The sequence below is a fragment of the Rousettus aegyptiacus genome, unplaced genomic scaffold (assembly GCF_014176215.1).
Source record: "Rousettus aegyptiacus isolate mRouAeg1 unplaced genomic scaffold, mRouAeg1.p scaffold_m13_p_18, whole genome shotgun sequence".
NCBI lineage: Eukaryota > Metazoa > Chordata > Mammalia > Chiroptera > Pteropodidae > Rousettus > Rousettus aegyptiacus.
In genome coordinates, this window is record NW_023416293.1 from 8,082,003 (window position 1) to 8,089,892 (window position 7,890).

At 36.4% G+C, this 7,890-nt stretch overlaps 1 long non-coding RNA gene across 1 annotated transcript in view; it reads right to left on the reverse strand.

Moving 5' to 3' along the window:
* The window catches only part of LOC118613357, a 125,410-nt gene extending 117,791 nt beyond the window's left edge, over window positions 1–7,619 (reverse strand). The window contains exons 1-2 of the long non-coding RNA XR_004955406.1: window positions 7,525–7,619; window positions 2,772–2,876 (exon numbers count right to left, since the gene is read on the reverse strand). This is a non-coding gene — a long non-coding RNA (uncharacterized LOC118613357). The remainder of the gene's footprint in view (window positions 1–2,771; window positions 2,877–7,524) is intronic.
* Window positions 7,620–7,890: the final 271 nt, after the last annotated feature.

Genomic DNA, 7,890 nt, shown 5'->3' on the forward strand with positions numbered 1-7,890 from the left:
CTGATGTAACACAGTTTATTTAACGAGCTATCGTTTAATAACTCATGGCATAATGTATTATCCTCTGGAGATATTTTACACTCACAAAGATCTGCATATAATTCGTATTTCTTCATATAAAGAAATTCATGTGAAGGACTGGGATAATGAAACAGATCAGTGTTGCTTTGTATGGGGGCCAGGGGTTAACTTTTCCTGTTGTGCTGATAAAATCTCTCTTCTAAATGTCTTTTTAGTCACATTTTTTGACAGCTGTGTGCTCTTTGCATGCAGTAGTCTAGTTCTGTATGACAGCAGTTTGTTTGGCCTAATTTTTTTTTTTTAAGTGTGTTGTCTAATGCAAGTGAACGTTTATATTCCCATGTGATCCACTTAACCTAACAAATCTATAAGGCCATGGTCGGACATTCAACTCTGAGTAACAATCAGCAGTAAAAGAAGCAGTAGTTTTAAAAAAAGAAAAATCTACAAGGCACCAGCAATAATAGGTATGTTGTAATTGTTAGATTACTTGGTTTTGTTTTAACCATTTTCTGAGGGGCTGACAAATTATGTTTTCACAGAAGCCTCACAAAAAGTAATGGGCAACGCTGTTTCTAATTTTGAATCGGTTGATTTTACAACGTACACATGGAAGAATGTGGAGGCATGCTGGGAGAAAATGAATTCACTAAACTTGGAATTCCACTGAGATTGCTATATAAAGTAATCAGCTGTAGGAGTACTATATGAGAAGGAAAAAAGTTCATGCTGACCTGTTGTTAGATGAATTTTCAAAAATAGTTTTGAAGCTGCAACTTAACAGATGAAATTATTGTGAATATATGTCCTTGGGCAATAACAGTTGCCAACAAAAACATGGCTCATAACACCAGTTCCATTTTTAAAACTTCAGTGTAGCAAAAAATATGGCGATACTCTTCCTCATGAGGTGGAATTTATTATTTAAAAAGACAGACTTTATCATGTGAAGAATATATTCTGGATACTTGGACACATTTAATTTATCTGATTATAAAATGTTCTGGCTATAATGAGAAATTATTTGAGTAAAGGATAATTAGTCATAATTAATAAATCACAATTACTATGTCCATTACAGTTGAATGTTATATCTTTACTTTGGAAGAAGCTGTCACTATAGCGAGGCTAGCACAAGATTTCTAGTAAAATTGTTCTGGTTTCTAAATTTCATCTCTGACATTTACTAGCTTTTTGTGTCCTTAGGCAAGAAACCTACCTTCAGTTTCTTCATCTGTAAAAGAAATAATACTATCCCCCCCCCCCCCCCAAAAATAGCATCTAAGTTTCATGAGATGATGCATGTAAATAATACAGCAGAGGGCCTGGGGACACAGTATGGCTCAATATGATACCTTACTAATATTAATAACTGTGCCAGTTAGGAAATTATTCAGCTAAAATCTGTTCTGTAACCAACACTGTGTCTCAGCAATACAGAATCAACACAAAACCTCTTTTCACTTTTTCTTTCTGCTTTAGGAGTTGTAAAGCCCAAAGATTTATTTTCCCCAGTATCCTCTTAGCTAGAGCTAGTCATGAGACTAGTTGTGACCTATGGGATAAAGCAAAACACAAGACATCTGGAAAAACATTTTTAAAAGGGCAGACTTCGATGACCTAAGCTTTCCCTCTTTATTCCTCCTCTTTTCACGTTTCTTTCCAATAACTGCAATGTGGATGTGGTTCGGAAGGGTTCAAGTTATCATCAAATTATGAAGATAAATAACACTGTTGTAAGACAGTAGAGAAAAAGAAAAATTAACCCACATTCTTGATGAGAGTTTTGAGCTAAAATAGGAGAAGCAATATGTCTGCAGTTAATGTGATTTTGCTACTTTAAGAAACTCTCGTTCAAATGATATTGCAATGAACTTCATGGCTAGTTTCAGGAACAGACCTTGTCGGGTTACCTGAACAAGAGACTACTCACCTAGTCCTCAGTCCTCTCTTCTCAGCAACAGGTGGTAAAAGCCAGCTTGTCAAATGACTGCTGACTCTTTTAAATCCTCACCTCCCTGTGATCACTAATCATAAACTACTATATCTTGAATTTTGCCCACTCCCAATCAGGCCCCAAGACTGAAAGAGGCAACTGAGCCTAGGTACCTCAAATCTATAAATGTCCCATCTGTGGTCACCCTACTCAGAAGCTTTTAAGGCAGCGGTCTTGCTTAGACAGTGAGTGGTAAACGCGCCTGTAGTTTATAAAGAAGGCATTTTGGAGGACTTTTCAGGACTTGACCAGCAAACACTAGGTCTGGCTTACATACTGCAGAATTCTTGATACCAGGAAAATAAACATCTTTTCATTACCTGCCATTCATTACTAATCGCTTCTCTAAAAAATGACACAGCTATTATTTTGAGTAAAGCAATTTATATAAAGACAGTAGCACAATATTGAGCATGTAAATATTCAAGGAGTTAGTTTTCTTTACCAAATAACCACCCATTAAGAATTAGTTCATACGATGTTCATAAAAAAATTTTTTTGAAAAGCACATTTTTAAAATGATATGTCTATTTTCAGCCAGACCTTGATTCAAACCCTCACTCTGTCGTGCACTCACTGTGTCACTGTGGACACACTGATGACCCACCTTAAGAGCCCACCTATGTGAAAGGATCGTAGCGACCCTACATGATCCGGGTAAGAAAAAGCAGAGTGTGTGACCACTAATGAACGCAAGCGACTTCAGAGGAGCATCAGTACACCTCATGAAGTTCAATGACTCGCAGTTCCCTACCGTATTTCAGAGCTGCGTGTTTCCTTGCTGACGTCCTCTTCCACATCTAAGCAGCCTGCTGAAGACTGAGTTCTCTATTCTGAATGACTTTCTTCTTTCTCCACCCTGAAAAAGCAAGAATTTTAACTCTATGTGCATCTGTAAACACCAATTTATTCCTAATAAAAAGTTATGGCTAGTCAAGTTCAATATGCTGGTTTTTGTCCCAGAATTTTTGCATTGCTAATGGTAGACTAATGACTATATGATAGCTAAGTAATTTTTTCTTCTTTTGTCAGAGAAGAAAGGATGTTACTCTCTGAAGTCAAAATCATTCTAAGTAAACATTTATCTGTCCATGTATAACTCCATTGTGTCTGTAACATATTATTATTATTAAGCATTGCATTTAAAGAATGTCAGGTGACTCATCGGGCTGCTGAAAGCCCACATATTTACATCCAGGTGTACCAGAGCTGCAGGAAAATTGACTGTAGACATTTTCCTTTATAAAAATCATGACAGACTTGACTCTGCAAGTTCATCACTTTCACTGATTTCCCTCTTTCAAAGTGTCCATTTTAACCTGATTTTCCCTTTTCTTTGCATCAGCAAAATAACAATAACTCAATTTCAAAATCTTTCAAAATACTCAAAACAGTACATTCTGAAGGTTTACATGTTTAGTTTCAGATGTTCTCAATACTGACGGTTATAGTTTGATGGAAGAATGTAGTCAAAAAAGAATTGACTTGAAATACATCAGCATTACTTCAAGTTAAAAAGTTTAAATTTATTTTGAACCAACCTATCTTGGTTTAGACCTGTATTTAGACTTAACCTTGGCACCACTGACATCTGGACTGGATAATTCTTGTTTCATGGGGGAGTGTCCTGAGCAATGTAGGATCTTAGCAGCATCTCTAGCCTCTACCTACCAATGCCAGCAGTGGCTTCCTAAAGTCTTTGGTGACAATTGAAAACATCTTCAAACATGGCCAAACGTCCTCGGGCAGGTGGGGGAGAATTATCCCCACGTGAGACACTAATGTAGACTTGACATGTATCAGTGTTTTGTTCAGGATTCAAAGCTCCATGTAATTTACTAGAACACTGCAAAATCCTGACCAAGTTTACATGTCTTATTATCTTCACTTTATTTGTGAACCCTCGTGTACTACTATAGAATGTTTGTATTGTGGACAATCAGATAGGCAAAATTAAGAACTTTATGCAATGGCACAGGCCTGGGGACATTTAAAAAAAAAAAAAAGGCTGTCTTAAGGGGAACTGGAAAATCATTCAGGTCATAATGACTTCCAATGACAACAATGCACTTAACTTTTCCTCATGGCTATCTATGGATTCTTCCTCCAGCCATACTTTTCCATCATACAACCGCTTTTCTTCTTTATTTCTAATATATGGCCCCTGTTTATTCATTGATTTTACTGCCTACCACATTCTGTTTACAGCCCTCTCGTTCTGTTTATTCTTTTTTTCTTTAAGTTTATTGGGGTAACACTGATTAATACAATTAATATAATTTTCAGGTGTACATTACCATTTGACATTTGTATATTCTATGGTGTGTGAACCACCCAAAGTCTAATTTCCTTCAGCTACCATATATTTGATCCCCTTTACCCACTTTACCCTCCCCCTAAACCCTATATTTGACCCCTTTTACCCTGTCTACTTCCCCACCCCCACTAGTAACCACTAGTCTATAGACCATGTTCATTATTCTTAACTTCTCTATTTCTCCCACTAACTCTGCCATAGTGGGGATATGAGTACACGTCTGTGTCTGATGCACACAGTAACCTTCCCAGGCTCCTCCAGACTGCAGACCAGCCTTGACAGCAATGTCTTTAGGTTCAGCACTCTTGCTTGACCGGCTGTGGCCATTTCTTCCAATGTTTACTTTGGACAGGAAAGATACCCCGAGTCATCTCAGATTTAGGGTGTTATTCCAGGCATACATCTTATCTGCCTTATTATCGTGTATGGATATGCTGCTTGAAAGTCAAAATCTCAAGGAAGGGATGCTATTTTACCCTTAATTTTTAAAGGGAATCTCATGGGCGATGGTTCCTGTATCCTATTCCACTTCCTGTGAATGCCTCCTTATTTACTAGAGGAGGACTTCAAGGAGCCTTTATGAGGTCATGATGGGAACGCCTGACAGGCTGTTGCCCTTGGACAACGTCCCTTCATGGAGAGAAATCATACCGGGCTCAGCCCAGTGCATAGAAATTATGATTGCCTGGTGTTTCCATGTCAATAACAGATACCGCACTGTGGACTGACTTTTAAACAGTAGAAAATGCATTAGGTTTATGATCAAACAGTAATGTTCCATCAAGTATTTTCTTGAATATAATTAGGCAGTTGTTAAGAACAAAAATCTCAGAAGCGTGGGTGATTCAAAGAGGTTGCATGTCTTCAGGAAAAAAAAAAAATCATCGTGAGGTCAGAAAACATTGAATCAAGGCATATTTGTCCTTCTAAATGACTCTTGTTATTAAGAAGCCTGCATAATTTATTCAAGGCTAATCTTGTCTTGCACTGTACATCTTTTAGTCTTGAAATATCGATGTAAATACATAAAGTCTTGGAGGCACTTTACCTAAGATTCCTACTAAAGTCACCATGAGACCACCTTGATACTAAATAACACTATTGTAGGGGTTTTAATTCTCATTTTCCCTTGTGATTACGAAGTAAGTTAGATGTGCTGAGAAAGATGAAAAACAAAGCAAGAAACTCCTCGTTTCCACTGTGCATCCATGAGGAGAAAGCTTCAGCTCTGGGCGGACATGGGGGCTGGGCTACTAGATCAGGATGTGGTAAATCTTTTGACTCTTTTTGGGGAACAGCTTTTTTTAGAACCAGGAAATATTCGCGGTCCCCTGAGAAAATTCAGCAGTTAAGATACTTTCTGAGCTTCATTTCAAAAACAGGTGAGGTTTTCCCTGAGTAGCCACCATTCTACTCCTTCAAACATACTGGGGGGGGGGGGGGGAGAATGGGCACTCAGTAGCCCTGCCACGAAGTTTAGTCTATTTCTTTCCTTATATGAAACAATTTAACATTTATTTTTCCCATCAGAACCTCCTAATAGCTTATGGCATAATTTGGAAAGACATTATCAGTTTGGCCAAATGAAAGAAATTGCTCACTTATTCTCAAGGAAGAAACAATACTGCCCAGAACCAAACACTATGATAAACAATGCCTTGCAGTGGCAGTGATTTTCATCTCTAGAAATTGTAGCAAATGAATCATAGAGAAGATACAAGATGTGCAGTTAGGTTTCTTCCAAATATAAAGGAGAAATTAGGTGATATCATTCATCATGCTATCGAATTCACTCACGGTGTCACCTCATTCATCTCAAGCAATTAACGTGGATTTCAAAATATGTTCACACATTTTGAAATATTTTCCACAAAAATATCCAAAGAAACATCCATAAAGATATAAAAATGCATAGCTGCAATTATTTCATTACTCTTTTTTCTTTATCTTATATTTCTATGAAAGACAGAATTGCCAGGATTTTACATCTTCACTGATAACCTGAGAGATAACATTTCCATCTTCATATTTAGCATTTTTAGTTACGCAAATGTAACATTTACCTCAAAGGCAAGGCACCGGCAGCCACGCCCTTGCGTCCACCAACTAAAACAGCAGTCCGTACAGCGATATCTATGCATATACTGTCTTTGCCACGTGAAAATTTAGTGGTGTTCGATCAGAAGCCTGCCTCTGGGAAAATATCATAGCTATTTCAGGGATAATAAAATCATGCCTAATAAAATCATGAAAGTATATTTATTTATAAATACTTTTATCAGTAGAGAAAAAAAGAACAGTATAATGAGAAAATTTGGAAGGCAAAACTTAAAAAATAAATAAATATGAAAATTGAGAGTATTGAATGATGGCTACGTTTTCTTCTATATATTTCATTGTTTCAGGTCTTAGGGTTAACTCTCTGAACCCATTCTGAGTTAGTTTTCATGCATGCTGCCAGACAGCAGTCTAGTTTCATTCTTTTGTATGTTCACTTCCTTTTCTCATCCCATCCAAACCGACACAGATGGTGTGGGTCAACTAGAAGAACATCAGGTACTTAGAGATATAAATAGAGAAAATCACAACAATAATTTAAAATTAAAGTTCTCCTTTTACATTAAAAATCATAATTTTTCATATCTATCATCTATCGTCCATCAGCCAGCCAGCCAGAGTACTAACAGCAAACTCAGTCTGAAATAAAGGTGAACAGACAAAAATAATGTAAAGCAAAAATGACTGATTTACGTGAATAATGACTTGTACATACAAAGGGCTGTCTTCACTTTCATGAAATTGAAAACTTAAAAATAATTTTCAGAAAGTACCTTACTTTTTAAAAGTTTAGTTGCTACATATATAGAAGAGCCATAAAACATTTTAAAGTTTTATATTATAAAGGTCTTGGGAAAAAAGTATCCTTGGCCCATAATTAAGTTTCATTTCATAACTTGTTAGGTCCTATACTCAGTGTAGTTAAAAATCTGAGAGTAATTTGCACGTTTTGATAGGAAAAGCAGGATGAAATGTTAATATCTTCCCATATTCAATTAAAAGTGAAAACTTGAATTAGTGTATTAAATGTCTATAACTCTCATTTGTCCTCAATATATAGGATTTCATAGCTTTAACGACCAAACTAATTCCACATCAGACAGAAACACAACTTAAAAAGAGTCACTTCTACCTGATTCTTCACAACTTGCTGATTTCTCAGTGGTGACCAAAAACAGAATCCATCTGGTGTTTTCATTTGGCTTTTACATTTTGACTCATTGTTCACGTCTAAACCTGAAACATCAAATTTCTCTCACTTCTTATCACTTCTCATTTTCATATTTAAATATTTAAATAATTTTTAAATATCTTGCCAACTGCTATTTATTGAGAACCTACTGTGAGACATGTAATGTTTTATCTTCTAAGAATGTATTAATGAACAAAACAGAAAATCACCGGCCTTCACTGAGTATTCATTGTATATCATAAGCCCCACATTTCCTCCACTTTTCAGTTAAATAACTTCAGCTCATAGCACAATACATGACTCCAC